A 25,070-nucleotide genomic window follows, 5' to 3' on the forward strand; every position below is an offset into this window, starting at 1 on the left:
CCAAACTATGATTTGTTAACATTCATCACAGTTTACTTTGCGGTTGGACTTTTACCATAGTTATGCACAATTTCCCTGTGCAATAATTATTACCAACATTTCATGTAATCTCACTCTTGGTTTTACCTCCAAATTAAGTGCACTTTTTTGTAGCGATACCTTCATGCTCTTACATCTCAATGATTAAATAGGAGAATAAAATTAAATGAAGATGATACAAAAAACCACTAAAACAAGACTCACTTATAAACTAGAATTTTACTTTTAAATTATACTAGTGATAGCTGAAATTTTGCTCCCAGATAGGCCGGATATTAATTCACACTCTCCAGCTAGCTGCTTACAACTGTTGATTGTGCTCATCTGCATCCTGGTATACAAAGCGCACCTACCTGGCTGGAACCTGCAGAGTACTGCTCAAGATGGGACTGGACCAAGATGACTTCCTTTAAGGATTTTGTTACGATTGTTTGGTCCAAGTACGATTGCTGTGTTCAGATTTGCCCAAATGAATTGTACCAAGGGGGAAAATGAACAAGAGTCCCATCCAACTGGAATAAACAATGCAGGTTTGAAAATGCCCTCAAAGGGTGTTTCCTCTTCAGAGTATAAATGTGCTCTCTAATCTCCCCATTAGATCTGTGCTGAGTTGGTGGCACTAGAGGAAGGCATGGAGGGTCCAACATGGAATGGGTTCATCCTGTGAGGAGCATGAATGCACAAGTAAATGTCATATTAACTTAGATTTAGATATTCCTTGAGTATGACTGGCAATGTGGGCCTAATGATGAACCTGAAAGGTGGTTTGTGTTTCCAAGAAACTGCTCATCTCCTGGGATTTTTAAGAAAGAGACCACAGCAGGGTTCCACTCCTGTCAGCTAAGAACAGGAAATTGAGGCTACAGTTGGCACAGGCTCAGAAGACATGGAAAAACGTTTCCCGGTCTCATGAATCTTTATTTCAGCTGCCACATGCAGATGGTAGGGTCAGAATTTGGCATGAAAAAAATAAATCCACAGATCCATCGTAGGGATGTGCAGAGTGCCCAGTATTTGTATTCGTATCTGTATTTGTTGAGGCAGCAAAATTATTTGTATTTGTATTTGAATTAAAGGGGAAAAAGGCTTAAAAATCCTGTTTTCTTTTTTATTACACTTCTTACTTTAGAAAATTAAAGTGTTACAATAAGTGTTCATGAATAAACTACCTTATGAAGGAGGTCCCCACACTGGGTCTTGCAGACCATTGCAGACTTCTACTTATATATACACCCATAACACAGAGACAGCACAGCATGTAGCATGTAGGGACGAACTTCAAGGGTGATTCTTGCTTTGCATTTCTCATTTATTGTCTATTTTTTCCAACCTAACTTTGTGGAAAGGAGAAGGGGAACAACAGGTTATGGAGAGTCCCTTGTAAGCAGCTTTATCTCTGGGGAACACCCCCAACTCTGGGAGTGATGTCCAAATAAGGAAATGTGCGTCATGTAGCAGGTGGATGTGACTCCTCTCGTTGAGACCTGCTGATAGATGTAACAGCGGAGCAGAGGAGAGACACTGAGGTAGTGATGTAACCGACCTGCATGCTGGTATTTGACTTTTTTTTTTTTCCTTCCGAAAACAAATCATTTTTAAAATGTTTGTATGAAACAAATATTCGTAAAAAAACAAAACAAAAAACACTATTAGTGCTTTGCTGAATAATGTATTTGTATTCAAGCACACCCCTAATCCCTCAAACCTTGTGTCAAAGGTTCAGACTTGTTGAATCCATGCCCCAAATAATTCAGGCTGTTCTGGGGGCAAAGGGATTAGAAAGTGCCACTGAATGCATGTAATATGATATATGTATGACTAATCACAGCAAGTAACTAGATAGCTGAGTATCCTTATGTATTGTTGTGAACCTGGACTAAAATTACAAGCCAATCGCCAGAACAAAACGTTGGCATTGGCGTTTCTGCAAACCACAGAAACGTTGAATATATTTTATTCTGCCAACCAGGTTGAAAATTAAGCAACACATAGATTACCAAACTTTATATATCACTCATTTAGGCAATGTTTCCCTATTAAACAGGTGTTATGTTACACTGTCTAACAAGCTATGGTAGAATTTAATTAGTGTAGGTTTCAGTGTCTTATATGTCTTAATGGCGTGGTTGCTGTTTTAGATGCTTTTCTACCATGAAAATAAGAAAGTACATCTTGTTGTTTACACTACTTTACATTATCACATGTATGTTAGATTTAGGCTTATAAGGCCAACATTTTTACATGTTTAATTTACTTACAATCTTACAATTTTCAATGCAAACCACTGTTTTTTCACACCTGTCAGGCAGCCAAAGATATATTCATTACTGCATGAAAATCAATGTACAGAGATTTGAAACTTACTAGAGATGCCTCAGAGTTATCTATTTCCTTTTATTACTGCCTTTCACTAAGAATATCTGCATTGTTTCAGAAAAGAGGAGATTGGTTTAAATTATATTTTATTTTAACCCAGATTTTATCCAGATATTTCCACCTTCAAGACAACACTGCTGACTGCTCAGCACAGCTCAGCATGTTTCCACTAATAGAAAGTGAAGACAGGAATGTACAGGAAACACAAATGAGCTGCTGATTATGCATCCTCAACGTAATTGAAAAAAAAAAAAGCTCCAAAAACAATTATTGCTACAGAAGCACTGTGCTGAAAATATCTTTTTAGAATTCAATTTTCACTCAGATTTTTATATTGTTTATTCATATTTCTTTCTTTTATTTGAAAAAGGAAATCATGAAATAATGAGCTCTACCTGTAGCGGAGCGAGCACGGGCGCGGGGGGGCAGGGGTGGCTGCCCCATGCCACAGCTCGTACAAAATGCAGCAGCTAGGCTATTAACTAGGACTGAAGTAGATCTCACATCACTCCTATTTTAGCCCCACTGCACTGGCTGCCAGTGAAGTTCTGTCTGTGAGCTAACATGCAGCTGCCTCAGTAGGGGTGACAACTCAAACCATGGCTAGGGATTGGAATTGTTAAGATTTTATTGATACCAGTGCACTTCCGCATTGGCTTCATATTTCAGACCGCTTGGCTGCAAAAAGAAGTCTGATTGTATGGAAGTCTATGAGAAACTGACCATACTTCTCACTTGATTTATTACCTCAGTAAACCCTTTCTGAATGAGTTTATGGTTTCAATCGCTAGTATCAATTCTTCAATGCATCATGATGTTCATTTTGTAAATTATGGCCCCATTTAGACTGAAATAGATGATAAAACAGTGTATGCTTTAGGGCATGGCTATGTTGTAATTGACAAGTCACTACCACAGCAACAATAGTGATTACGTAACGTAACCATGGCGTAACTCCAGATTCACAGAGTATAAGCGTAGTTGCTGCTATTTCAGTGTTTTCAGTTCATTAAAGTTAATTGTAACATTTTTGTCACCTAAAAAAAAAGTCTTGTTCAGCGTTTGGTTGTAATAAAAGACCCTCTAAGGAGTCGGATGATCAGTTTTTGCAGTGAGTGCATTTTGTTTTGATGGTTTTAGGCCTGTTTTTCGCTAATGGAAATTAGCATTAGCGTTATCACTGTTAACCATAGATTGTAAATGCACCGTGGTAACCGAGCTAGCAGCTAGCACTATGGTCAGTTTCACCCTCTCGTCAACATAATGGCACTTATGGCTCCAAAAATCAAACATGGCGATGGTCAAATCCAAGATGGCGATGGTCAAACCGCTAAACTCAAGGCTTCAAAACTGCAGTCCACAAACCAATGGGTGATGTCACAATGGTGTCAACACAACTGCTTATTATCTCCACTGTTTATCAATGAGATGCAGATGAATATATGAAAGATAAATGGACTAACTACATGAGATTAATGGTCTGCAACCAAAAGTTAACTGCATGAATTAATTAATTTGAAAGCATCTTACAGTCTCCTGTCTGTATGAGAATAACAAAATGAGTGGGAAGAGGAGTGCTCCGCTCTGAACATCATGTTTCCAGCAGTAGAGAGCAGCCTCTCTGCTGCACCATTAACTCTGGGGAAAGCCATAGTTTTACAAGACGCTGAGTGGGCGCAGGGTTTTTGAGGTGAGACAGACTGAGTTATTTTCTTCTTATTTTCTATTCTCTCTTCTTTTTTCACCTAAAAGGTTGGTTTAAGTTGTTTAGTGCTGCAGTGTGTGTTGGTCAGCTGATTGCTGCTCCGCTCCGCTATTGTTAGTCTCCAAATGACGGCGTAGAAAGTTCACAGTATACTTGGCGTTCATCTCGCAAAAGTAATCATTTACTCATTAAATCAAAAAGTGCTTGCGACCGCTGCCTTTTTTTGAAGATGAATTACAGGATAGCCGAAGATACGATACAATTTCGATGGATTGGACTCTTTGGAACTGGTTCTGAACTGGAACCAGCTCTCGATTCCCATCCCTAACCATGGCAACATCAAGTTACCCAACATGTTAAATGTGCCACTAACATTATGATCCACAGTGATCATAATTCTGATGAGCTGATAAATGAAAACATTATGCATCTGGCAAGAAATACAGATTTAGTGGTAATTGTGACAAAAATAAACCTGATAATGAGAGGTAGTTTATGTAACTTAGTTAACCTATGTTATCTATGTAGGTTACCTTACTTACTACCATTAGGAAATTGAATCACAACAACAAACACTGATGACAGAAAAACGTAATCCTCACACCTAACTATCACTTCAACATAGTAACCAATGCAGAGCAGAAGCAAATGTTACTGGTGGAGTAAAGCATCTCAGAGTCAGCTTATTTCATTGTGTTATCGATGGACCATGAAGGGTTAATCTTATTTTTGTCCTGCTGACCTCCTGCTGATTTAACTCTATTCTTCTTACTTGGAATGCTCAGTGCTCCAGTTGATGGTGGCTCTTGTACTTCCCCCAATATGTTTGCTGTGGTCACTTTTGCTTTTGCGTAGGGACCTTTGTTCACACTTTCATACTTGCTTAAGGACTCAGACATTTGATGGCGCATCCATTCTCACCCAGCAAGAAAAAGTAGGATTTAGTGGCTAAAAACCAAAGTATGGGTATGTTTGGTACATTAGTTTTATTCCTTCAAACATTTGTCTTGTATGAGAATGAATGTACTTTTTGTAGATTTGAAAGTTACATAGTTTCGCTTTAATTCACAGACATGAGATTGATATAAATCTTTCTCAAGTATTCCTTTAAACATGAGAGGAAGCTTCCTACAGCAGCAATATCATTAAATCAGGAATAAAATAAAGCCACTGTCAAACACAATATCATCCCTGTGTCACCCACAATTCTTGTAAATCAAGTGTTTAAGCAGGCCTCCCTCACAGAGTATATTAACCCCCACCCCCACTCCACCCCCAGCACCCTGTGGTTTTGTAGCTTGCATGCACGGCGCAGCATATCTCTTGGAGTGGTCTAACAATAAGAAAATGCTGCATTCACAACAATATGAACAATAGCGGGGAACAGTGAGCCTGTGAAATGTTTATTCAGCACATTAAAGAGTAATGAGTAGCCTCCTCCAATGACTGAGACCACATTACTAACATGCTCACAGTTAAAGGAGGCTCTCTCCCAGGTTTAATGGGTTACTTGGGTAAACATAAACAACACCATAATGAGCTAAGATCCATATTTTCCTCATTTTCTGTTGATAAGCAAAAATGGTTCTGGTAAGCAAAATTAGCCCCTCGCATCTTTAGGCAAAAAGATGCACACACATACAGTGCATGATGCTCGCACACACACACACACACATTATTCAGAGCTGCTTTTTCTTAGCATACAATTAGCACCTTTAGAGAGCTCATTTGCACTGTAACTCACACACAGGTTGTCATTCCTTCTCTCCACTTTCACTTCAGCCCTGTTGTTCCTCCAGTGCTGGAGGTGGTGCAGAGGGGAGGTGGGGCTAAGGCGGCTGGAGTGTTTGTATCCTTAACCACACAGCTGGCGATGCTCTCGTAGTGCTTGTTTTCACTGCTTCATCAAAAAAACAAGGATCACAACTTTGTCGGCAAAAGACAAGTTTGCACTGTCATCATATTTACTGCCATGCAAGTGGAGTTTTTGTTCACGCAATCTACATTTTGCTTAGGCAGCCAAAAAACGCAGCCTCTTCTCCTGGGCAGCGGGTACATTAAGAGAATGTGAGGTGAAATCCCCTGCCTATTAAAAGTGAACATGGTGTGGAATGTGGGGGAGAAGACTCTGTGGCATCCACTCAGCACTCATTTTGAAAGTGTTTTTTGTGACAAGCTAGATTTTAGCTCAGATAGCTTGCAGTCATTATGCCATGTGCTTGGGATGAATTTATCTAGATTACATAATTGGGCTCACCCCCCATGTGAGGTAGTGGCTGAATCTTTACCTGCATGAAGTGGATGATTAGTTTTGCGCTGCACAGGGACAGTCGGCATCTCAACTCACAGCCAGAGCCTGATTGAAGAGGCTCAGACCTGGAATCAGTAGCAGTGGGAGAAAAGGCCTTGAGCTAATAGAGCATCACTGGAGCCACTTCAGATGCTCAACCAATTTACCATATTAAGTCGCTTAGTCACATCCACTTCCCCGTAATTCATTCACTGCTAATGCCTCGATGCTGTTTGGGAATTAAGGTTAATCATCTCCTTATTCATCAAAGCCAAGAGGGCAATTACTGCATGGAGTGCAGGGGTGGCTCTGGCTGGAGAGCCACAGCTTAGTTTTTGTCATCACACACTGTGGACGTTGTAATTACATCATAATAAAGTGCAATTAGTTAATGAATGGGAGCATATGCTGCTAATGACAAGCAGTAATCTAGCTCTGTTTTTGCCCCTGTGCATATACCCCCTCCTCTGCACCGACGACACTCACACTCTGAGCTGCGGATGTGCACATGTGCCCTTGTACTATTCAGCAGGTTTTGAAGCTTTTACTAGTATGGGTTCCTCCCAGTGTATGGTATGTGAATGTCAATCAGTCAGCGGATGATATTGGTACTAAAAAAGTGCAAGTTGTTAAACAAAGGTTGAATTGTTATCCTACCTATAGTTAATCCTACCAACTGGGCGAATGACATACTAGTATATAATATAATAATTCTAACCATGTTTTGAGTATGCAGTATCTTTATTGTTTATTTGGATCTCCAAAGTCCACAATTATGCTGAAATTGATCTCTAAACATAACTTTTGTTCACATTGGGAATGAAAAATTATTAAGTTTCACTGGACTGGCAAAATTAAGCATATTAGGCATATAAATGAAAGGGATGAGTCTGTGATGCCAAATGAAAATATCAATACCAACAATGAACTGATGCTATACTATCCACGTATTGTCTGTGGATCCAAAGCCTGATAAGTCTTATTCCTTTGGACCATATTTTGAGTCAATCCCACATTCACTGTTTGCTGGAAATATGTGTATTCATCCACAGCTTAAAATAGTCCCCAATAAATGTGCTTTATTTCCTTTTTTTTTTTTTTTTTTTTTAAATCACTGTGCTCAGCTGTTGAAGGGACTTACTGAGCCTTTTTTTTAAATGAAACTATATGTATATATATATTCTTTTTTTTTTTTTTTTACATCATTTACATCTTCAATAGAAAGCAATAGGCTGAGAGCTACAGACGTCGGGTTTGTTACCAAGGAAATTACAAAATAACTAACATCAGTAGTATAATTTAAGCATATTTTAAAACAAACGCTACGTCTTTAAGTGTGACAGTGCTAATAAGGTAATAATGCCTTGTTTGTGACCTTTAAACCAAGAATCATTCCCTAAATATTGAAACATGGGAAGATCAAAGCTTCAAATTTGACTTAAAGCGTTAACAAAATGTATTTTCCAGCCCTGCAGTTTTGGTTTTATTTGCCTGGGTTAGAAACGTTTCAAAATTCAACACACTGTCTGAATTTAATTTTTTTCTGGAAGTTGTTATGATGAAAACTGTTTACAACAATGGTGGATGTAGAAATCTCTGAGACTAATATCTCAAAACTTGGACACATTGTTTTCTTTTTAATTTGGTTGAAGCAACCCTTTAAGATCTTTTCCCACAACAGCCATTGAATGAAAGTCTACAATAATCATTTTAAAAATCAAAATTAATGGCTTTAGAGATGAGCACTTTAATTAATGGTCCTCCAAACTTCACCTACTTTGCTGTCATTGTCAAGCCAGTGAGCAATCAAGTTGAGAGTGGCGTACACACTCACACGCAGAGGTTGTTCTGGTCACGGGGACATGCTGGACAAGCGTTACATTAACTGGGCTGCTCTAATCAGTGTTGATGGAGTGTGAGGAGGGATGCTAATCTGGGTCATTGCATATGTAAATGCACAGCTGGGATCTTCGCAGTGCCAAAACACATCAGCCAGGGTGTCTGAGTGTCACCCATCATTAGCTCCAACACGCCGAGTGGACAGGAGCGATAAACACACTCCACAGTGGGCTGTGGGGGGATTAGTGCAATCACCAGCGGTGTCAATATCAAACTTCCCATCAGTCTCAGTGGACTCCAGTCTCAGCATGCGATGCAGCCACACACATGCCATCAAAATCAACATTTCTCACTTACCTCTAGAGATAATCTACAACTAGCCAGTAGTTTCTGCAAATTATTGTCTTCGCTCAATAATATGATTGACAGTTCTGCTACTTCTGTTGTTCTGCATGTTGTCATCTCATCTCATCACTCAAGATGTCCTGTTAATTTTATATTATAATCAGCGCTGACCTGCAGTTACTACAGGCAGATATCATCCAGCTATGACTGGAAACAGAAGATTGTTCATAATCACTTTAATTCTAAATTAATCTGAGAGTAAATCTATGATTTGTTGATTGACTGGAGTTGTTAACTTTGCTCTCCTGCAGTGTAGCTGTGGATGTTACCTAGATGTTGCTATCAATACAGTGTAAGTATAGCTCCAGTTTATACCTCTAATGGTATCATCACTTGCATTGATGATACATTGCAATATTAACTCTCTTTTTAGCTCTGTTTTGGTCTCTACCAACTCCTCTAAATGCTCCACCAGTTAGTTGCTAGAGTAACTTAGTGCTGGGTGGATAGTGTACAGTAGGTTTATCTGAGATTTTTCACTAAAAACAGCTGCCTGCTGCTACTGGAAAGAAGGGCTGATGAGAATGGTGAGACTGGACCAAATTGCGAGCCCTAAAATTTAAAAAAAACTGAAAGATGCTGAAACTCTCCAGCTCTTTGCTCTAACCGCTTTCACATTAGGCTACAGGGATGTTTTGACACAGCACATACGACTGTTGCAGGGATCAAACCTACGACACGTCAGTTACAGCACCATCTATCTAACCAGTCTGTCATTGTGGTGAATGGTAGAGAGAAAATGCGAGGGCTAGCTGTTCCTCATCAGAGCCTCTTCTTGCAGCTGAAGTGCCGCCATCAGTGGGTACTTGAGCTGCAGAGGGCTGCCTATCTGCTCTCCCCTGCATTGTACAGAGCAGCCCCTTTATACCCAAGCAGCACTAATTACCTCAAGTGTTTTACCCTGCCAGGGCTCTCCCACAGTGTTAGCAGTCTTAGAAGTATCTCATCTTTTTTTTTTTATCTTCAATCCAACTCCCACTAAAATACTGTAGAGAATTATACTGTGTAGTAGATCCAAAATTAGATGTGCAGAAATGTTTTAATGGACAGCTGATACCAATATTTTTCTACTGAGTCCATTCATTTCAATTAAATTGTGCCGAAATGAGTTAAATCTACCATATCTCATTTGCACAACACTAACACTCACAACACATGATCCATATTCATTTCATGGCCTGCTAGAGTCCAGGCCTACGGAGATGGTGATACTGGGGTGTCCAACTGTCTTTCTGTCCAACCAAAGGGGCAAAACTGACAATTATGGGCCAAAACCCGGCCTTCACACACAGCACCACCTTTCAGGTCACTTTTTCTACATTTTTTTTCAATTTCTACTTGACGTTCTTGGATTGTTTCTTTAGTAAAATTTGTCAATTTTAACTTTTCGATACAGTAATATTCCCACATTTTGCCTGTTGGCAAACATCCTTGAACCTCTGCTGATTAATAACTGTTGAGAGTTATATATAAAGGTAAAAGCCCATTACATATGATTCCTAACAGTGTACTTATTTATCTGTCGTGGTGATTCAGTAAGTGAATAGAAACACTGACTGACCAGAAATACTGACTACTCAGCCTATTGTGCCATGTCATGTGGAGAAAAAAACTGAACAAGACATCGATTTCTGTGGCATCATAAGTAAACGCTGGTGTCAGCCTGCCCATCACTCAGGCTCAACCACTGTTGTTGGTTCATAACGATCCTCTAAAACAGCGTCAACGCTCTTTGTCACAGATTCTGCAAGTGGAGGTTTACTGGATGAATGAACCGCATTCTTACAAAGATATTCACTCAGTGTTTTGATGATGATGGTGGAGAGTGCTGTGTGACATGTCACTCCACAATCTCCCATAGGTGGGTCAAGATCTGGTGACTGTGAAGGCCATAGCGTATGATTCACATCATACTCATCAAACCATTCAGTGAGCCAAGCTGTCTTGTATGGAAACATCTGCATTTGTTATGTTTCTCCACTCCATTTATTCAGATCCTTCCTTTAATCTTTCATCTGTTTCAGTCATCATACAGCTACTACCAACATTATCTAATCCAATAAAACAACAGAGCTGCGAACTTATATCTAAGAACACTTATATCTATATAAGTGCACTGTACACTTACATTGTGGTGCCACTTCTCCATCATTTTGAGAAGTGAATGTGGTCAAATAAATATGTAAAAATTGTGCAAATATTTTGTGAAATTTTTTAGCCTATGGCATATTTAATGAAACCGTATACCAGTCGGACCACAAATAGCATATATTGTATCAGAAGAGGTCAGATACTCATTTAGGCTAAAACCGCTATTGGCTCCATCAGTAGATACTAAATTTGACAGCGAGTTAGCAAGTGAACTGCCTTGTCCTATCTTTAACTCATACCCCTCACAGTCACCTGCAATTTCTTTCTCCTCCACCCTACAGTTTACTCTCATCTCATCCCACGCTCTGCTGACTTAGTGCAGTGTGTGTTTTGGTGTCAAATCTGATTCTGTCCAGTTGATGTTGGCATGAGGGTGGGGAGGCGCTGACGGGGGAGTTGAGCAGAATGATGATCAGAGCCGCTGGTGCCCTTTTCTTCTGATCACACATTACTGTGCAACAGACTTGTGTCAGAACAGCAGCAGCGCTGAGATGTGCACAAAGGGCAGCGTCAATCAAGAGGGCTATTCATCTGTCTGGGGCCGTAACCCCCGCACCTCATCTGTTCCTCCTACCTGTTTGTCTGACAGCTGGATATACAGGCCGGCCAGAGCTGAGGAGCTGCCAACCACACCGCGACGAAGATGAATGAATAGTTTCACACCACAGTGAATTACACACATTTTAAAACACAGACAACTGCTCATAAACAAGTAATAATAAAAGAAAAGCATAACAAAATCATGTCAAGCCATTTCAAGTAGGTCAGCATCTGTAGTTTATGAATGACAAAATCCCACATCACGTATCACATCGTCACATCACGTCACCTACCATACATGCACAACAAACTGTATTATCACCCTGTGAATTTGATATGGTGATTGTGTAAGCAAACAGTTTACACTTCAAGCAGGCATCATCATATATCATATATCAATCAAATATTCACTGTCCTTTTAGCTCTGTTTTGGACTCCACCAACTCCTGAGTGACATATTTGGATCTTTAGCAACTAAACACTCCACTATGTGCACCAGCTAGACTCTTAACTTTGTTTGTGTACAGTGGGTGTGTCAGATTGTTCACTAATAAACAGCTGCTGCTGGAAACAATGCTGATACAGAACAGTGAGAGTGAATCAAAATGGTAAAGTTGGGTGCAATAAAACCAAAACAATCTGCTGAAAGAAGCTAAAAAGCCCTGTAGAGCCGACTTGAACTATATAACAGACACTTACCATATAATACACCACTATACTACACTGTCAGCTATAGAGTCACACAACAGGGTTTTTGAGATTGTTAGCAGGAAGTACATGCAACGGATAGTTCTTTGTTCCATTGAGGAATTTTTGAGGGCACTACATAGTGAATAAATTTACACGCTCAAATAAAATGGTGGAAAGTAAATATAGTGCACCATGTAATAAACAAGGATTAATTTCAGACATAGTCTTGGTTTAGTAGATTAGGACGTGAAGACAAAGAGATTGGAGGGTCAGCACTGATTGAACTGATCCATTAGCCACTGATGTGACACACCTGGAAGACAGCTAGCTTCTCCAGCTAGCGAACAAGGTTAGCGATTTGGCTAGACAGCAGGCGACCACTCACTTTAGCTGGAGAAATGTTAGCTAGCTTTTATTTTGGCTTAGGGGAGGGACATACAACTTTAAATGGTTGCATTTTGTATTATTTTATCTTTCATATCTTCCCTCTAAGCGGGCAGGCTTCAGCCCGCTGTGTGCTGTGAACGGGTCTGCACCATTGATGTATTATAAGAGCTGGACACCAGACTAAAAATGGCACCCTCTTAGTCCTAAAAGAATCGCTCAGCTGGTGCATACGCCAAAAAAAGTTTCTAGCTTCCATGTTGTACGGCCCACTGAATATGTGCAGTAGTGTTTCCCCCGCTGGCCCCGCTCACGAGTTCCCGCTCGGCGCGTAGACTTTACATTGTGATGACATCACAGATTTTTAAATCGCTTTTCACGGCTTGAGGAAAGTTTTACAAACATAAAACCTCCATGGATCAAAATGCATAATAGAAGGACAGATGGCTTACAGATTACACTCCATTTAAACAGTTTACCCGGCCTTCGCCGTTACGTGTTAAGCATTGCACTGGTGCACTGAAATGAAGTAGACCCAATCACAAACTAGCAGGAAAAAACAGATAAACAAGCCGGGAGTAACCATGGCTAGTGAGGATTATCCATGCCTTTTTCAAGATTAACCTTTAATGAAAAGTTGGAGTTAATCGGCAAAGGAAGACCTTCACCAGAGCTAATTTGGTGCAGAAAACCAAGGCTTTTTTTCAACTCCAGGATTTCATTTTCCAGTAACTTTTGTTAATGCATCATCAAAGGGCAAGTTTTTAAAATCTAATAATGGCCGCCATGCCAGTTGATGTTATTCTGGCCGCTGCTGCCACTGTTATGTATGTTACAGTTTATTTGGGGAAACGGTCATTAATGTTCACATGTTGCTAATGTTGGCTGTGTGCGCGCTGCGATGTGTGTGTGTGTGTGTGTGTGTGTGAGCGTGATATGTAGGCTTATTAAATGTTGTTGGTTTTGTGTGATAGGAGGGTGGCTGTCATGCACCCATATTCTGCTGAAGTGCACACAGATTGTGTGATGTGATTATTTGTAAGGAGGATTTGCATTTTGCTTAAGAAATTAGCTGTTTGTTTCGGTGATAATTCTCACTCCCTTCGTGCTGTTTGCTCGTCACATTAGCTGGACTGAGTTAGCATCTTATTCTTGTTTCAGAGCTGGAACTGTCATAGGTAAGTTTTGCAGTGTTATAGGAGAGGACACAGTAAGTTGGGCTGGTAGTTTGCTTTTTTTCCTGACGAGGGAAGGGGGGTCAGAGGACTACTTACCTTTAGTATGAATATAATAAAACATGGTTATTTATGGTGGAGGGAGGGTCAGGCGTTTTCCCCAGTCACTCTGGGAGGCTCAAGGAAAGATATTTGTAGCTCCAGGGAGAGTCAAGATAAAAAAGAAAAACAAAGTCACACCCCAGCCACCCCCCTCCCTCTGATAAATAAAACAGTCCCTAAGCTGCTACCAATGCCAGTGTGTGAAAACATATTTTGATCATTTAAAACTGTTCTGATAAGCGATTACTTATCATTTGAGATAAATGTGCTTTTGTAAAAGGAGCCCAAATTGACTAATTTACTAAAAATGACATCACATCCAGCTTTGGATCCACAGTATTCTAGAGATACTGGTGAGATTAGATGATGTCTTATTTTCTGTGTTGCACTGGCTTGCATTTCATAGCGCTGTGAGGTCAGTGTATTCTACACTCGTCTTGCCAAGTGAATCTGATTCCAGCAGGTTTGTATGAATGTCTGCACTCAGCATTGGGTTAAGCCTTCCTTTCTTTGCAAGGGAATTAATGCATGGTGCTATTTACCTGCAGGCAAGGTCACTGTCAGAAAATAGAACACCTTTTCTGATAGTGTAGCGCTCTCAATGATAGACTGCATGAATTGTGATGTGAAGGATGTTAGGACTATAGATGCTTTCCCATAGGTGCTGCTCCACTGCTGTCTAACAAAATACATCCATAAACATCCACCTGCACATGCAGTTAGAGGTAAAACAAAGTCATTTTACAAAGTCAAATACTGCTGACATAACGTAATTGATTGGCTCGACCACACGGGTCAAATCAGGTGATGCACGTTCTTGGTCACATGTTGAATGTTACCTAATGATGTAATGTATAAACATACTTAATAAATTGGCTTTTTATGTAAAATGGGTAAAAATCTGATCAAAATCAATCATACAAAAATCTGTGATGTCTGAATGAGAGCAGGTTTTTGAAATACGAGGCACTGTTGCATAATCAGTAAAATGCATTTTCTGTCTATTTCTTGTGTTCTTTGACAGGAAACACATTTTCTTAGCTGTGCTGGCTGTAGGAGGACTTTGTTTGCTGAAAACGTTCTTCTTAGAGCAGGAGACACAACAACTTTTGAAAGGCTTGGGCCATAAAATCTGGAAAAAAAACTGTTAAAACTGAAAGTGATGAGATGTATTAACAGCCAAGGAAAGAGGGGAGAAAATCAAGGCGACTTAAGGGAAGAAGGACTGAGAGGAGTGGAGAGAGAGCTACAGAGTAAACAAAGTAGAGGGAGATGTAACGAGAATTAGGTGTAAATAGATGAAGTCAATGAGAGAGAAAGGACGCGTAAAACAGAGAGAAAAAAGAGGTCGGAAAAGAGAGGAGAGTAGAGGGATGGAGTTAGTTACAGTTAGAGAGATAGAGGCAGAGAGAGTAAGGAACATTTAGGGAAAGAGAAAAAAGGGGAAATAGCGAGGAAGGGAGATGAAGAGAGAATCGCCGGTGGAGTAGGAAGGCAGAAAGCGAGAGAGAGGTGAAAGGAGAAGAGAGAGAGAGAGAGTTTAAGACTAAGAGCTAGAGAGCAAGGGCGGGTGTCAAAGTTTGGAGGCAGAGAGATGGAAGTAGAAAGTGAGAAGAAAGAGAGAGAGGTGGAAGTAGAAAGAGAACAGAGGAGATCAAGAGAGAGAGAGAGAGAGAGAGGAGTATGAGATAGTGATGGAGTGAGAGGAGAGAGGGAGCCCCAGCTGTTGTCGGTGTCGTGCTCCTGACGGCCTCCTCCTGCCTGCTCCTGCCTCTTCTCCTCCATAATAACTTGTCAGATCGATGGCTCCCCAGACAGCCGGGCTTTTTACTGCCGCACAAATGAAGTGTGTGACATTTCTGCCACTTTCACAGGTTACCACTGCACACTCCTACACCTACACATTTGTAAAGCCAACAACAAGGATGGAGAGAAGTCAGTCCCATCTGCTGGGGTGTACGCCCCCTGTGGGACACACTGGGGAATTACTCTACTGCTAGAAGCTAAATGAACCTAAAGGACCATGGTGATGTTTCTACATATTCTAGCCCAATTACTCATATCACATATACTTTGCAGGATCCTAATATTTGCTTGAGTTATAGTATATCACAATGAACACAATATTGTATCATGTCAAAATAACATTATTATGGCATACGGTTATTACAGTGATTTTTGATATTGCAGTGAAACCAAGTGCCGACACTAATCCTGGGGTGCTGCTGATAACTAGGACATGAATCACTTGTGACACTTAAATGCATCATTATCAAATTTGGGGTTAGGGTTAGTGGGGATACTATAGATTAAAAGGTACATGTGCACCTTCAGAAGACTCTCTAAATGATAACACAAGGATTTCTTGGAGGATTTCTCAAGGATTTTTTTGCAACATACATGTATCCCAACACATTCTCACTCCCAACTTGTCACATATCAAAGCTTGGTCAGGACCCCGTGGTCACTTTTTAACGCACGGGGTACCCCTTTAGCGTTTTTCAACAACTTTTATTCTGGCGACCAGGCTGAAATTTGTCACCTTATATAGACGTCATCGGTCTCATAGTGTCTATTTCAGACGTTGTGGGAGCTCAACACAAGTCGGTTTACCCTGCACGTTAAAAAATAATAACGCTAAAGGGGTGACGCACCGGGGTCCTGACCAAGCTTCAATATGTGATGAGTTGGGAGTGAGAACGGGCTGTGTATCCAAGTATCCCTGCCCTTATGACTCATTACCAATAATGCTTAATGCTTAATGGAATGGTCCAACAATGGTAAAAGTCAGATATTTATGTGATCATGAGCTGCAAAGTGCCATCGATAATAACACATTTTGGAGGGAAGGGGTTTTTTAATTGTGCATGTTCATTGCTGTGGAACCCTGCTCTGGAAAACAATTTGAAATAGTTTTTTGGGGGGGTCTAAATAAAGCCACAATATATTGTTTACAAAAGGGCTCCCATCGTCCACTTCCTACTTCTGGTTTCAATGCTGTATGAGTCTGACTCGGCAGTAACCCCAGCTTAGACCTACAGCTCTTGTAATGTAGCTACAGACTTAAAGTTATGGCAGATCTGCTGTTAAGCTACACTTGAATAATAAAAACAAGAGTTTTAAAGAAGAATGGACAGAAAGGGTTGTGTTTATCTTGCAGTCGGTTACCGGTGTCTGGCCACAATAGAACTGCTGCAGTTGTAAAATAGTAAAATAAACTTCATAACTTGTATTGGTGAAACACAGATCTCTTAATATAATCAAGGAATAATGAGAAACTATCCAGGAAATACGGTATTAAAATAAACTGATTATAACTTTCACCAGTTATCCAGCTGGTACTATAAGTTCATTAGATTTCATTTATATATTTACATTATATATTTATTTATATATATATGTATATACATATATACATATACATATACACACATTAGCCCTTTTAAACTAACTATGGAATGTCCGAAGTGATATGAAAGTGATCATTTATTTAGGTTATTTTGTCGGTACTTAACTGTCATAAATGTAACAGATCTCTGCAATTGTGCTTATCTAATCAAATTGTGCACATTTGCAGTGAAACCATTCCCGCTCTTCTCATCACTCCAGCGCAGTTGATGCCTACCATATGCCGGTGACGTGCTGTGGGCTCTGGAGATGGTGCTGGTGTTGAAGGGCAGATGGGAGCAGGAGAGGAAACAGGTTTTGGCGGAGAGGCAAGCGGTACAGGAGGTACTACAGGAGCAAGCTGGGGTGAAAGCGGGGCTGCGGGGGCCTTTTGCTGCATCTCTGTGCAGCAACTGTCAAAGACGATTTTCCTTGCCTCCCACTGTACTGAGATGGAGGAAGCAGCGGTATGATCCATAAACCTGCATGAAAATCAATGTGGGCAGCCCAAACATGAAATCGATGCGGCCGGCTGGCTAGGCAGAAGTGGGAGCTGGAGAGAGGGAGGGGGAGGGAGGGAGGTGTGGAGAACGAAGGAGGTGGGGCAGGGGAGTTCACTAAAGTCTGCTGGAGTGGGACGCTCTCCTCCTGAGCTGGGCCACGCGTGGGAGTTGAGGTCGGGGCAATGTGGGAGGGGAAACAGAGGGGTGAAGGTAGTTGATGTGGTAATGGAGAGGTGGTACAGAGAGTTCCACCAATAGGGGGTTTGAAGACTCGGATAGTTTCGGATTAAAGCTACTGGTAAGTAATAATTTCTGCTGTTTTTATAGCACATTTTCAGTGGTTCCCCTAGAAATGAATTCTTTTTAAACCTGCGTTAACTGATTTTTTGGCCACTTGGGGGCAGTGGAAACAAACAGTGAACACAACATGACATATCATCTTCCCTTTTAAATTGATATGTTGAACGTGTTAGCTATCATATGCTTATTTACACAACCTATTACAGAGCAACAGTACTGTGTTTCCAAGTCCAATGGGACAAGTACAAACACTCTTTTACCTCTGTTTTGGTCTCTACCAACTCCTGAGGGAAATATTTGACTCTAACCTCTAAAGCCTCCACTATATTCCCCAGCTAGTCTGCAGCTAACTTAGTCTGTTTGTGTGAGCAGGTAATGTACAGTGGCTTTTTAGAGATTTTTCTTTGAAAATGATACTATAAGAGCGCTGAGAGTGAACCAAAACATAAAGTTGCAGCCAGACAGTAAATAATGAGCTGAAATGAATTTGCTATTCATTCTTGTTGGTTTACCACTACAAGCTAACCTTTCAGATTACACATTGTCATTTGATACATTCTTATCATTAACAAAATATAGATTACAACCACTTTAAAGTAGAAAACAGCAGAACATCATGTGAGACTGATGATCCCAGACTCATATGCAATGACTCTTTCCTCCACCCCTCAATTGAAATCGTAATCAATCAAACTGCATTGAATCCATCATATGTGGATTTTGGACCATATCTGACTGTGATATCAGCTGCACATATCAGAAACAAAAGAGTCAGTATATCTGCCCCCTGCTGAGGAGAGCTGGTCTGGTCCAGCAGAGCAGTGTCCCCTCCATCTTCCAGCTGCACTCAGACACATGCACGTACTCACGGCAGCATAGGCCAAATGGATAAAAAAAATATTTCTCCCAATTTTTGGGAAATGAGCATGATATATCAAAAAACAAGTCTTTACCTCGACACATATTTAGAAAAAGAACATGTTAAATACACGTACCTACAATTGTTCATTTGCAAGGAAAAGCGGAAAGTTTCTGTGTGTGTGTATTTGGTTGGAGTTGGTGATGTTTTCATAGGTAAAGCATCACTATTACAGTTTCAAAAGTACTATTTGAGCTAATTTACCACTACATGTTCATTATGTGTGTGCGGCTGTCAGGGTTAGGGCCGGGGGGGGGGCGTGTTTTAAGTTACAGTACACATCAACTTGTTTTAATTTGTATGCATTTGGATTATGGCCATTCCTACTCGCTTGCTCAGGATGGAAAACTGTGTGTTTGTCCACGTGTGTGCTGATCATTACATTGCTGCTGACACTTTAAAGTCTAGTTGACAAAAACTTGTGACCTCTTGGGCGAATTAAACCCATTAAAAGTCAATTAAATAAGCTCAAAACTGCATCGTCATGAAGCACAAACAAGGCTGTTGTTCTTGGGTTTACATTTGACATTTGTCTGGTCGATCCTGTGTTTAAAGCCAGAGCCCCTCTCTACAGCTGCCTTACTGTAAGTCAGCTTGTCAATAGCTCTGGTGGTAAGTTGACCCAGCGGGCCAGACAGCGAGCGGGTGATTGATTCCTTATACAAGTCAGTGTGGTCGAAAGGTCTCCGGAGCAGTGTGGCATTTCAGCAAGTGCCAAGCCCACAGGTCAGGGGTCTCCTGGCTGCTCCCGGGGGCCCCTGGAGTGGGGGTGGGGGGGATGGCGGGGGCTGTGTCACAGCAGAGCTGAGCGTTTGTATTCAGGGTCTTGTTAAAAGAGGCCAGGACCATGTTAATAATGGGACTAGTCAGGCTCAGACACCTGGGTACAGGGCTGTCACTGCCATTCCCACTGCCTCAACCTGTATGACTGACATGACATGTTACGAGGAGCTGCTCAGCATGTTGATACAAGGAAGCAGTTTGTATCCTATCATTCACACTGGTAGCAGAGAGGGAAACTGCCACCAGTCACCAGATAATAAATTTAAAGTGTTGTTAGGGATAAGCTTGTCTGTTCTACCAACCAGCTCTGCAGGTATTACAGTGTCTGTCTTGCATTAAAATAATCCCATCCTCAGTTTCTTTGATGATGTTCAAAACCCCACATTTACAACAGTTCAATCCTGTATTGTTTTCCACTGCTGTTGCACATAGATTCCCGAGAAGCTGCAGCAGCTGGTTGGTATTCAGCACGGCTCCTCTGCCCACTGTGTCTGCAGCATGCAGCGGCCGGGGCATCCTCCAGGTCAGAGCAGGGGTAAGGGGGTTTGCCAGAAGCGTTGCCCCCAGCAGACTGAGCCCTCACTGGGCACAGCTCTCTGATCTGCTCCCCCTCCTCCTCCTCATGCCTGAGACAATACCAGACTATTGATATCTCTGAAATATCAGTCTAGCCTGCTTTCCCACTTTCACTTTTATATCAGATTTTTGATGTTGTTTTGGCCTAAATTTCCAGAAACTTCAAGTGTGTTATTCTTCGCCTGTTTTGCTGGTCTGTTTCGAGGCAGACAAAAAAAGTGAGTGCAGGATAAAGGGGGAGAGAGGAGACCAGGCGCCTGCGGTTATGTCCTTCAGGGTGATGGAGGACAGTGTCTGAGCTTTGATCATGGTCAAGCCACGTCCATCTGGGTGCCCTGATGCCAGGGGCACTTTGCCAGCCTACTTAGTACCTCGGATGTCAAATCCTCCACTGGGGACATGTCAGCCAGACTTGAAACATGGACTCAATTGGGGTAGAGTACCCTTCAACTCTTTTGGCTTATGCATATCTGACCCTTCTACCAAGAATTAAATTATCCTGATATATCCATAAAGGACATTCCATAATGATGCCATAACAATTACGGTGAGAATCAGGCCTGGCAGCTCATTTCTCCTCCAGCCCAAATGAAGGCCTTTATTAGGAGAGTCAGGGTCCTTTGCATACATCTCCATGGTGCCACTGAGTAAAAGGGCAGTGTGGAGGAGCCATACTGCCCTTTACTACAACAAAATGAGAGGCCTAATGAAGGCCACAAACAGCACAAGTATATATAGCCATAATGACTACAGTCACCACTGTTGGATGTGTATTGGAGAGAAGCAGCATTTGGTCTTATTTGTGTTTTCTCTCCTTGGCTGTAGCCTTTACTGCAAGGATAATTGTTCCTTAAAGAAGGCGCCATTTTTCATCAGATCTATTGGTGGAGGCATAGTAAGGCAACATGGTGATCAGGGAGCTGAGGACAGGCTAGCAGTACTGTATTCACTGGACTGTGCCAGTGTGAGTAAAGTGGTACTGTATTTTAACAATAGAAAGGCAGTGTGTATATCGGGGCTTTGTATCTATTCAATATGTATTTGGATATATGGCCCATGATCCAATTCCTCTGTACCTGACAAATTTGAGCTTGAAACATTGTACTTTTCTTAATGAGAAAGAAAAAACACAACAAAAATGACAGTGTTGTAAGTACAGAGATTTATAATGATACAATGCACTGTATTCAAAGCCAATTTGATGTGAATGCACTACAATTTAACTTGATTTAGCTCAGCTTCTGTAGGATTGATATTTTTGGCAACACTATAAGAGCACATGTCCTGTAAAGTAAACAACTCATGGCTTCAGTTGTTGTCTTCAACCAGGAAGTCGCATTAGCTGCTAATGCTAGCATTACTTGCACTGTTTGTGCTGCACGCTTATCACCTTCTTAAAGTAGTAGTGAGGTATATTTTATTCACTGTCTGTCGGGAGTTCTTTCTTTATTGTTTCTTTATTGTTGTTTCATTTTAGCTTTTTTCCAGGAGTGAATTATTTGAACTAGGTATGTTTTGGGGGTAAGTAACTAGCTGGGAGGAGGGCTGGACACACACACACACACACACACACACACACACACACACACACACACACACATACACACACACACTTAATGTCAGATGCACTTGAGCACAGAGAGATCGACTTGTGACAGCCGTATTGATTTTTGACAAATTTCACACTGAGTTTGGTTTGGATCTGTGGCTGTGTACCCGTGTAGCCATATAACTTTTCTTATATGTTTCAGTTAATTATTTCACCCCTAGTGTATGTTGAAAAAACATGTGTTGTAACATTGTGTGAGTGCATGCCTTCGTGGATTACATGCTGACTGTACATATACACACATGCTGTAATGCTGAGCAGCCACGCCAGCTAGCTCTCTCCTGCTGTCGCACCCAACACACACAACACACACACACACACACACACAACACGCACACACAGCAGGCATGTGCATGCACATTATCATGCGGGGCGGTGTCTCTGGCCTGCTGCATTATGCATGGAACTCAGGGGAGCCAGGCCAGTGGAGTGTGAGAGAGAGGCCCAGGAGCGAGCCACGCTGTCGGACACATGTCAGCGCAGTCACACCACCTCTCCGTGGACCTCAAACATACACACACACACACACAAGCACACAACGCACATACTCACACACATCGCTCAGTAGCCTGACAAATCTGTACACGCATTCACTCACCCGCGGCCTGTCAGACAAAAGTCAATGTGATCCGTTCCGTGTCTCGATTCCACAGTTTGTGAATTGGTTACGCTAATGCAATACAACACAAGCTCGTGTCAACCTGAAGGACTTATGATCAGTTTTTCCACTGAGAAGCTGCACCGCATGCAGCCGGGTGTCATGCGGTTGCTTAATGTCATTTGTGTTAATTATGTGGAACATTCACATGCTTTCGAGCCTCATTACTCTACAGGTACTAATTGGCCTCTAAAGGTGGAAGGGAGCAGGTTAAATTCTCCACAAAAAATGAATAGTTCTTTTGATGTTGAGCAGCATTCTGGCTGTTGTGCAAAAGTCAATAAAAGGTGCTCGCAAGGATGAGAGTGAGTGTACGTACATATCAGCGCGCCCACATGAGGAAAAGCACTATAAATATTTGTGCATGTGTGTCTCACTGTCACACGCTGTTGTTATGCTGCTTGATGCTGTCGAGGTGTTTTAGCAGACAGACAGCATGCTGGCCCTGTGAGAGCCATATGGAAATTTTTTACACTGTTTATTTACACTGCCTTGAAGCACATGCCTGCTCTCCGGCTGGCTAATGCACACAGGTAAAGTCGGCCTTCCCTCAGCCACATCGTCCACCTCCTGCTATGGCTTTGCCCTGCAGGCCTGTTCGCTGTGCCTCCAACCCTGTGGACAATGGATGGTCCAACTGTCAGCAGCCTAAGGTGAGAGAGGGTCAATGAATATGAAACAGAGGAGAGTACTGTACAATCAACAGGCAGCAGCACAAGGACATCAATTACTGCAGTGCTACTGTATGTTTAATGGATAAAGGTTTGTCTGTGCTCACAGGTGAGTGTGTTTTTCTGGCCAGATATGGTGATGCTTTCAAACAACAGTCAGAGACATTTCATTTGAGGATTGGAAATATTCTTGAAATTTTTCATTTGATTTTGATTGATTTGGATCGTTGAAGATTAATATGTTTTTAGGCCTATAATTTGGGACTTTAGTGTTTGATGTTGTGGGTTACATATGGTCAAACTGAACTTTTTTCATGCCATATTACGACATATTCAGCGTCTGCATCAGAATTACATTGTTAGACTATTATAGCTTGACTAATTAAAAGTATTTTAGGTGTAAAAGGTCTTCAAGCAGTGATTATTTACCTGGGTGGGGCTACAAGCACTCAGGGCTTAAGGTCTCTGTGTTCCTAGCAATTGAGGCCTGATCCGAGTCAGACCCCAACCAAATTATATTCTGTTTAATCTAGACTGGGGTCCAATTGTGTCGCCACTTTTGTCAGGTCTGTGTGTTAATGTCCAACGCCTGATTATGGACTTTGACGTAGAGGGAAAAGGCTTCTGGTTAGCTGATGGAGCATCATGCTGCTGCCGGTCTGTTCAGGATCGGGTCCTATTATCCTCAGGTCTTTTTAGATCGGATGTGACTGTCCTCTGATCCATTTTGGATTCCTTTTTGGGAAATTCAGTTAGTCTGGTCCTGATTTTAGGATCTGTGAAGACGGGGATGTGGTTCACTTTAAAGTTCCAGTGAAACAGAAGTTAGAACATCTTTAGTTTCTGTACTGTGACGTATTTCCCAGTGAAACACAATATTTGAGCAGTGTACAGAAACAAGAGGGATTTAAATCAAATCCTTTGTATTTGATTGGACTGCTAAAAAGTGGGCGGGGCTTAGAATAAGGTGATACAGAGCTGCAGAGAGGAACGTAGCTACAGAGGACCACACTAACCTATTGTTAGAGCAGGAGGAGGACGAGCGAGAGATGAATGAATTAGACCTCAGCAGCTACACTGTTCTGGAAATGAAACAAAGTTTTTGCCCACTGATCTCCAAACACACATCTCTTCCCATCTCTCTCCATATTTCTCTGTCAGCTACTACGACCCACAAACGGTAAAGTACTGGCCCAAAGTCACATTTGATTGGATGAACTTTTGTAAACATCTCTGAGTTCAGGATGAGTCATCAAACATTTGGAACCATTTTACAGGAAGAGAAAAGATTTTGATAAATGAACAATTAACACAGGGACACAGGATTCAAACTGGGAAAATGTATTTTTCATTCTATGGGGCCTTTAAGTTGAATGTGTTTTGGGTGTTATGACCTACATTTATTTAATGTGAAATATACTCAGAAATCACTATAATTTCAATAGAATATGATTATATTATGAAAATAACTAAATAATAAATAATATGAAAATAGTGAATCATTAATGATGACCTCATGCTGCACAAATAGACATGAACATAAAATCTAATCAATTAAACCATCACAATGTTTAAGAAATCACACTTTTCTGTCCCTGAGTATTCTACTCAACTGGTGCTAATTAATTATTACTTATTTCTGTATTGGTGCTCATTGTAATCCCCAAACGTTTGGATGTATTGGATGTGTATCACCCTCCCAGCATTGGCCTTTCTTATCATGAGAACAAAAAAACATAATGACTAGTCAGTGGTGGGTTTTTTTGTCTTTTTACACCATCACGAGTGCTATTTCTCTCAGAGCCAGAGAACATTCTCAAATTGTTCTTATACTCGCCGGCCTTTCCTCACCGTTTGGTCCTGCATCTCTCTCTCTCTCTCTTTTCACCCAGATTTCTTTGCAGAAGGGAAGCATACACTCTTCAAGTAAGCATGCCGCCAGTAGTAATATATTACATCAGCATGTAC

The sequence above is a fragment of the Thunnus maccoyii genome, chromosome 9 (assembly GCF_910596095.1).
Source record: "Thunnus maccoyii chromosome 9, fThuMac1.1, whole genome shotgun sequence".
Lineage (NCBI taxonomy): Eukaryota > Metazoa > Chordata > Actinopteri > Scombriformes > Scombridae > Thunnus > Thunnus maccoyii.